At 40.8% G+C, this 7,876-nt stretch overlaps 1 pseudogene; it reads left to right on the top strand.

Moving 5' to 3' along the window:
* The first annotated feature begins 221 nt into the window (after nucleotides 1-221).
* Nucleotides 222-2,276, top strand: LOC114620313 (annotated as a pseudogene).
* Nucleotides 2,277-7,876: the final 5,600 nt, after the last annotated feature.

Here is a 7,876-nt window from a genome sequence, read left to right as displayed (position 1 = left end):
TGCATTGTACACAGTTATATCCAAATATCCCAGTTATGCTTGATATTCAAATTTAGTTCCTCAAGTTTGTGTAGTAAGCACGTTGTGGAGTCAGGGAATCATGGAGACTGACCTGGAACAAGAGTGGGGTTGAAAAGTGTCTAAGAGAAGCAGAAACGCAGAAAATCGGCGAAAACCCTGAGAAAGTAGAGGTGACCCCGAGGGGCTCCTGGAATGCCGCCATGACTACCCTCCAAACCAGTAAGGATCCCCACCTCTGAGGTTTATCTCTCAACCCTAGCAAGATTCCAGTACTCTCTCAAAGATGCCCAGATATTTCCTCAGTCAAGTCGTGTTCTCTGGACCAGGAGAACCAAGATCAGAGGAGACCAGCATAGAAGCCACCACTCAGTATTCAAAGTCCACTCACTGACAAAGCAGGCCTCAGATCGAAAACCTTGCACCAAACCGAAAAATCACAAAGATTGAGGACCACTAAGCCACGGAACCCTTTGGAAGAACTCAAGCCTAGCTCTGAGGGGTTCAAATGTGAGGCTTGTGACCCATCCCCAGACAGAGGCCACAGGGGCTATAGAGTTTGTGGCTGACCCCAAAGCCCTGGCCACCATCCTGTCAGGTGAGGGAATGAAGAGCTATCCCCTAGGGTCCCAGTCCAGTCTGGCTCAGAGGGTGCTAGCCGTGAGAGAAAGGGAGGCACCACCCAGAGGGGCCAGAGTGCACGGTCTTCAGAATACCTGGCTCCCAGAATTGCCACCCATCAAGAGGGTCCTGCCAGGGCTTCCTGCTTCTCAAGACTGGAGGGCCCAGGACTCCTAGACCGCACTTTGTCCCCACAGAGGTTAGAGGCTCTGAATCCACCTTCATCTTCCTCTCATTCCTCCACTTGCCCCAGTTTACAAGAGCTAAGAAGAGAGACCTGTGGTAGTAGCAGGGATGGATACTGTACTGACAGCAGGACCTCAGCAAGCCAGGCCTCAAGACTGCTCCTGAAGACCTCAGTGCAGCCTGCTAACTTACCCCTCAGAGGAGAACATGAGCCTGTCCCTCACTCAGATGGAGGAGGAAGACCCCATCTGGGTCTGGCTCAACGAGTACCATTAAAATAAAGTCTAACACACACCAGGTCCACTTATTCATCCAGAAAATCCCTTAGCATTCGATGGAAAACCCAATTCATGCCCCCCTCATCACTACCTAGGGTTCAGCAGGCCCAGTGGCTGAGTGACCGCTCCCCTCATTCCTCCCCTGAAGAGCCTGCCCTGCCCTGGGAGCAGATTGCTGTGAAGTTGTTTGACCAGGAGAGTCGCATCACCTTGCAGAAGGGACCTGAGAAACCATCTGTGGCAAGCATTTCTGAAACCCCCAGCCATCAGGAGCTAAGGATGCAGTGCATCAATATTTTGCAGTAGCTCTTGCAGCGGGAGGTAGAGGGGCTGACAATGGGCAGTTGTGCCCCTATGAATGGAGGCTCTGCTTTGGATATGGCTGAACTTCAGCCCCCAATGGCTGAAATTTCTAGAACTCTGAATGCTCCAGAACACACTTCTGGAACTTCCCTTCTTGGACTGTCAAAGCACTCTGGTGTGACAGAAGAGTGTGAGGAGCCACAGCCCCACCCTACAGCAAAGCTCAGGGATCCGCAGGCCTGCCCTGGGGAAGAAACTCAGGCGCTGCTCTACCACAGAACTAAAGCCCTCAGTACCACCCAGAGCTGAGCCAGAGCCGCCAGAGCCTTGCCTTCCAGCACTGTCTGGGCCCCCTCTGCCTAGTTGTTGGGGACAGGCCGAGCCTCCTCCCCACTCCCCCATCCCCCACCCCCCCAGCCCCCCACCCCCAGGCCTGCCCAAGGATAGAGCTGGGAGCATTGGCAGCCTGCGCTCTCGGGAAGCTGGGAGCCCAGAGTCTAGCCCACATCCCAGTTGCAGTCAGGGGCCTCCAGCAACCACCAGCTTGACCTTCTCATCACAAAGCCCAGTCTGTGCCAGCCCCTTTATCCACTCACTCTACTCTTTGAGATCCCCAACAGGCCATTCAGGCCCAGCAGTTTGGCCCCTCGAACCCTGGCTCTGAGGCAGCACCTCAAAGCGTGTCTCACCATCATCCACTGCTTCCATGAGGCTCGCCTGGATGATGAATGTGCCTTCTACACTAGCCGAACTCTGCCTCCGGGACCCACCCAGGTCTGCACCAACCCTGTGGCCAGGATGCTTGAATGGCAAGATGCCCTGCATTTCATTCCAGTTGGTCCTGTGGTCCCACAGGACTCTCTGTCATGACTCCGGCCTTTGCTGGGCTTCTGCTCTGCGGCACTTACCCTTCCTTCAGCCTTATTTATTGTTGACCTGCCCATTGGACTGTGAGCCGATGCCCTTTTATCCTTTAATAAAATTTCTATAAATTGTGTTTGAATAGGACAAAATAAATAAATAAATAAATAAATAAATAAATAGTGTCTAAATCTGAAACTGTTGTCCTGAGATCTGCAGTAGTGGGATTGCTTCCTTCTTCCTCCCGACCCCCAATCAACCACCACCACCACCACCACCACCACCACCACCACCACCACCACCCACTTCCCACCCCCAACCTCCTGCTCCAGGAGAAAATGTTCCTGTTCATGTGGACCTGTGCCCACACTTTTGCCCCACCAGAGGATGTCATGTAGGAGATTTTATTTTGCTTAAATATATAGTATTTTATTTTGTTGCAAAAATCATCACATTTGCTATCTAAACACAGTTGAAAAGTAGACTTAAACTACAGGGCTTCTCCAACCACTATGTCAAGAAGTTTTTTTTTTCTTTCCATCACAGTTCCTGAGCACAGTATATCTATGCTTCCATACCTAGTAAACTTTGCTTATGTCATTCCTCTGTCCTACAATCCCTTTATTAATTCCCATATCACAAATTCCCAGTTTCTGCCAATATACTATCAACCATTGAAGTATCAGGTAAAATATACTTCTTTCTCACATAAGCTAAAATTAAATATCCTCTACAAGGAACCCCATGGTACTTTTCACATGACTCTGATATTTCACATATCATGTAAAGCAAGCACCTGGAATTTCTCTTTATGTAAATTGGGCATTCTCAGTATCTAGACCCCAACTAATAGAAACTGACTGCTATAGTCCATACTAACCCCCAAAGGTTTAATAAGCCTTTGCACACACGTGCGAGCGTGCACACACCACCACCCCCCCACACACACTAAATAAGCTGTCTTGCTGAAGCCTGCCTCTCCAGTGTCTGTTCTCTCTGGGCTCACTAGACACCTAAACTTTTATCGCCCACATCACCACTACTCACTTTCCTTCTCAGGGAACCAGTCATGATCTGCAGGTTGGGGAGTCAAGTGGGAATAACAGCACTTCCCCCATTGGATCATTTTTTCAATATATGTTCTTTATATCACAGACTAGAAGTTCAACATAAATTATTTCCCATGCCAAGTTTGTATAATGTTGCTGGCCTAGTCAACTTTAACTGTCAACTTGACACAGGCTATGGCCACCTGAAAGACTTTACAGAATAATTGTCTACATCAGACTGACCTGTGAGCAAGCCTGTAAGGGTTTTAATTGACTGCTAATTGATTTAGGAGAGTCAGCCTGCTCTGGTTGTTCATCTCTACTCCTGCTATTATGGGATGTCTAAGAATCTAAACTATACAAATTCACATGAACAAGCCAGTAAGCAGTGTTTCTCCGTGCTGTCTGCTATAATTATTGCTTGAGGTTTTTTTTTTTTTTTCGATTTCCCTCAATAATGGGAATTTAAAATAAATCATTTTTACCCTTAAGTTGCCTTTAGTCATGTTTTATCTCCGTAGATAGGAAATGGTTTTCTTTTCTTTCAACCTAACAGCTTTCCATCTTACAAGAGTTTTATATTTTTTCTACTCACCACTGATGAGATAGAACATTTTGGCAGGTTCTAGAAGGCACAGGTATCTCTTACTTGCCTATTTTCAAATACGACAACTCTAGGTAGTTCTTTCTAGCTGGCCTTGGCATCCTCATGAATGAAGCAGCAATAACACTCAAGAGAGAGACACTTGAACGAAGTCAAACAAAACATATTCTTTTCCTGTTTCTGTGAATTGAGGAGGATAAGAGACATGGAAATCCCCTACTGATAAAAGATGATTAGCTTTTTACTGTGTCCCTCTATAATGTAGACTTCATGGACACAAATGAAATCAATATGATAAGGTAAGGTAGAAGAACACTTACACTTGGAATGGACTATGTAAACATCTTTCCTTCCTTTAGTTACTCTTTTAACTTAATTTTTTACCTTAACCTTATTAAAGCAGAAAATAGATGTACATATATTTGTTGCATACACTGTGGCATTTTATTATATATACCTTGTGAAATGATTGTATAATGCTATTTAACACATCCAATACCTTGCTATCCCATTCGTGATGATCAAATTGAAGAGATGCTCTCTTAGTAATTTTTTAATACAAGTTATTATCAATTATCATTGCCATGCAATAAAAAAGCTTTTTAGAATTCACTTTTCCTGCTCAATTGATTTTCCTATTCCAATTCATTATTTTCTCTTCTGAAGCCCTAAGAAACCATTATTTCACTCTATTTGGTTGTTTGTTTGCTTGTTTGTTTGTTTGTTTGTTTTTCAAGACAGGGTTTCTCTGTATAGCCCTTGCTGTCCTGGAACTCACTCTGTAAACCAGGCTGGCCTCGAACTCAGAAGTCCTTCTGCCTCTGCCTCCCACGTGCTGTGATTAAAGGTGTGCGACACCACTGTCCAGCAACACTTTTTTCTTCTGTAAGTTCAGATTTTGAAAAATTTTCAATGTGAACTAACACAATATTCATATTTTATTTTTATTACTTCCCTCAGTATAACATCTCCTCGTAATCTTTGTTGAAGAGATTCTTCTTTCTAAATTGTATGTTCTTGGCAATTGTGATAGTTACTTTTAATGTCCAGCTTGGTAGGATTTAGACTCACCCAGTAGACAAATCACTGGGCATGTTGGTGAGAGAATATCTAGAATAGATTAATTCAGGAGGGAAGAATTATGCTAAAAATGGGCAACACAATTTCATTGGGTACAGTTCCAAAATGTATAAAAGGAAAGCAAGGCCAACAGCACATCTCTGCTTCTTGACAATGGACACAGGGTTTTCATCCTCCAATGGCTCCAAAGCCCTTTCTCACCACTTCATGCTGACCTTCAGCAGGGAAATTCTAGGACCTCTGCCCATACACACAACCATCATATTCCTACTGCATTGCCTCCCTACTGTGATAAATTGTACCCCAAAAGTATGAATCAAACCAATCCCCCTTTTATCCTTGAGCTGTTTTGTTAGGTGTGTTGTCATAACAGTGAAAAAGTAAATAGCCAAATCTCAACTGCCATCAATGCATGGTATTATTTATAGGATCTTAATTATATTTCACTTTGATGCCTATGTTTTCATGCCTGTCTCATGGAATATTGATTCTGTTTTTAGAGAATACTCTGAAATCAAGAAGTATGTGGGAAGTTTATTGTTTGGTTCAGTTCATTTAAGATAGTTTTTTTTTTTTTTTTGCATTTGGAGAATTACTCTTCCTTACTGAGGGGAAGATTGACTTTTACCTTTTCTTTAAAAAAATTGTTAATTGATTCAGATTGCATTAAATATGTGGATTATTTTGAGTAGCGTAAAGACTCAGGCATTATGAATCCTTCCATTCTATGAAGATGGTAGAAAGCATTCTATATGTTCTTATTTCTTCCAATTTCTATAAACATTTTATATATAAAGATTTTACAGCTCTTTCATCACATTGGTTACATTTATTCCAACATTTTATACTATCACATATTAGATTATATTCTTGATTTCATTTGGGGATTATATTTAAAATATTCTGGAATCTAATGCACATAACATTTTGAACGTAATGATACCCTTTCCCCCTTGTTTTCTAACACTGAGTGAAGATTCATCGAGTGACAGACCAACTGTGAGTCACAGATTTTCAACTAATATGTTCAGAAAAGAATGATGCCTTCAATGAAAAGAAAACTAATTCTGTCAATTCTTACTTTTTTTTTTATAAAGCAATGTTATTAGCTATCCCATTTTCTCTGGACCACTCTTAGCTGAACCAGTGTGAAATCAAATCAAAAAGACAGTTGAATGGTTTATTTGAATATGTGTCTTTGGAAAAAGAATGGGAAGTTGATATGGGAGAATCTTCATAATCACAGTTATTGGATAAATAAAAGAAATTTCATGATTTATGTTTGTGAAGCCCCAATTTACTTAATAAACTATTTAATAAAAAGCAATGCTTGAAATTGCTACATGTTGTCTTCTTTAAATCGAATGTTTCCTTTTGAAATATAAGTGATACCAAGAATAAAGAGAAGAATAAGAAAGCAGAAAGAAAAAAGAAAAAAGGAAGTAAGAAATAAAAGTAGAACAGAAGAAAGAAATAGAAAATTTAAAAAGTTATTTTTGCTAGGGATGATACTGTACCTGAGACATGCATCTGTTTCAAGTGTCATGGCACCAGAAGTTTCAGTAACTTGGAAATAGCATTCCTAGAATGCTTTGATACAAACATTACCAATATGAACAACAATCTACTATACAATAACAGCAAAGGTGAATTTTAAATCAAATGATAATTATTCTTCTCACAGACCCAGTAATGGTGCAGCTGAAGTGCTAGGATTGTCTAAGTGGAAAGCAAATTAATCTGTATTAATTCTTGTCATTGTGATTGCATAATGTCTGGATTTGAATGTTTGATGTGTGCATGACACTCTTTCCTCTTCCTTTGGCAATCAGAAGTGTGAAAATAAACCTTATACTTTAGAAGGAATGCTGAGTATTGAAAAAAAAAAGACGGATGTAATCATCTGCACTAAAATGAAAAAAAATACTTTGCAGGAGAAAAAATATACACTATGTCAGAGCTAGAGACACACTCTGTTATGTTAATATATGCACTGCTATGTGTCAGGGCTGTGAAAATAGGCAATGAAATGAGGAGGCAGGTGGCCAAATACGCAAAGAGAATTTAACAAAAAATTATTCATGTGCATTTTTCAGAAACTCTCTTTAGAGCTTAATTAATACCTTTAAAATTACTTCCTTGAGTGATCTGTGCATAATCCCAGTTGAAACTGCCATTAGGTGCTAATTAGTGTGCAAGGTCAAGTTCCATAATAAATAAATAAATGCAAACACAAACACATGCCTTGTATAGCCACAGCCAATAAGGATGTGTTCCTGCCTTTGGGTGTTTCCGTTTGCTAATGTGAATAAGATGGGTCTGTGAATGCATTCTCTGCTTGTAGAAGCCTGACATCTAATATTCATTGTATCCTACGCTTTCAGTTAGACTAAGTACTCAAAAGTTTTACATTTTTCTTTCCTGAAACTTAACTTCCTTGTGATCTTAGTACTGTTGAGCTTAGATATCAACATTTTGACCCCCAGCACACACACACAAACTCTCATAGGCCTGATGTGTAACGTTTTAACCTGGATCCAAAGACAGATCCTATATGGTTAGATTAATTTGTCTTAATGTTTTCTAATGTTTAGCAAATTCATAGAGTAAACTATTTATATGTAGATTTAAAATGCATCTGATTTTTTATTAATATGTAGATTAATATCTAGTTATGTAAATGTCTGTAGATGTTTTCACAAGCATATACATAAATACCAATGTATTCAGCAGGTTAGGAAGTGTACTGGCCCTGAAATCTGTGATATTTTGAGACTTTAAGGAGCATATCCAATTGTAAATAAAATTGCTACATGTAAAACTGCTGTCAGTTCAGAAAACTCAAACCATTAGGCATAGAATTCAAGGATCATAAT

This window comes from Grammomys surdaster, unplaced genomic scaffold (genome assembly GCF_004785775.1).
Source record: "Grammomys surdaster isolate TR1022 unplaced genomic scaffold, NIH_TR_1.0 167, whole genome shotgun sequence".
Classification (NCBI taxonomy): Eukaryota; Metazoa; Chordata; class Mammalia; order Rodentia; family Muridae; genus Grammomys; species Grammomys surdaster.
This window is presented reverse-complemented; position numbering and strand designations above follow the sequence as displayed.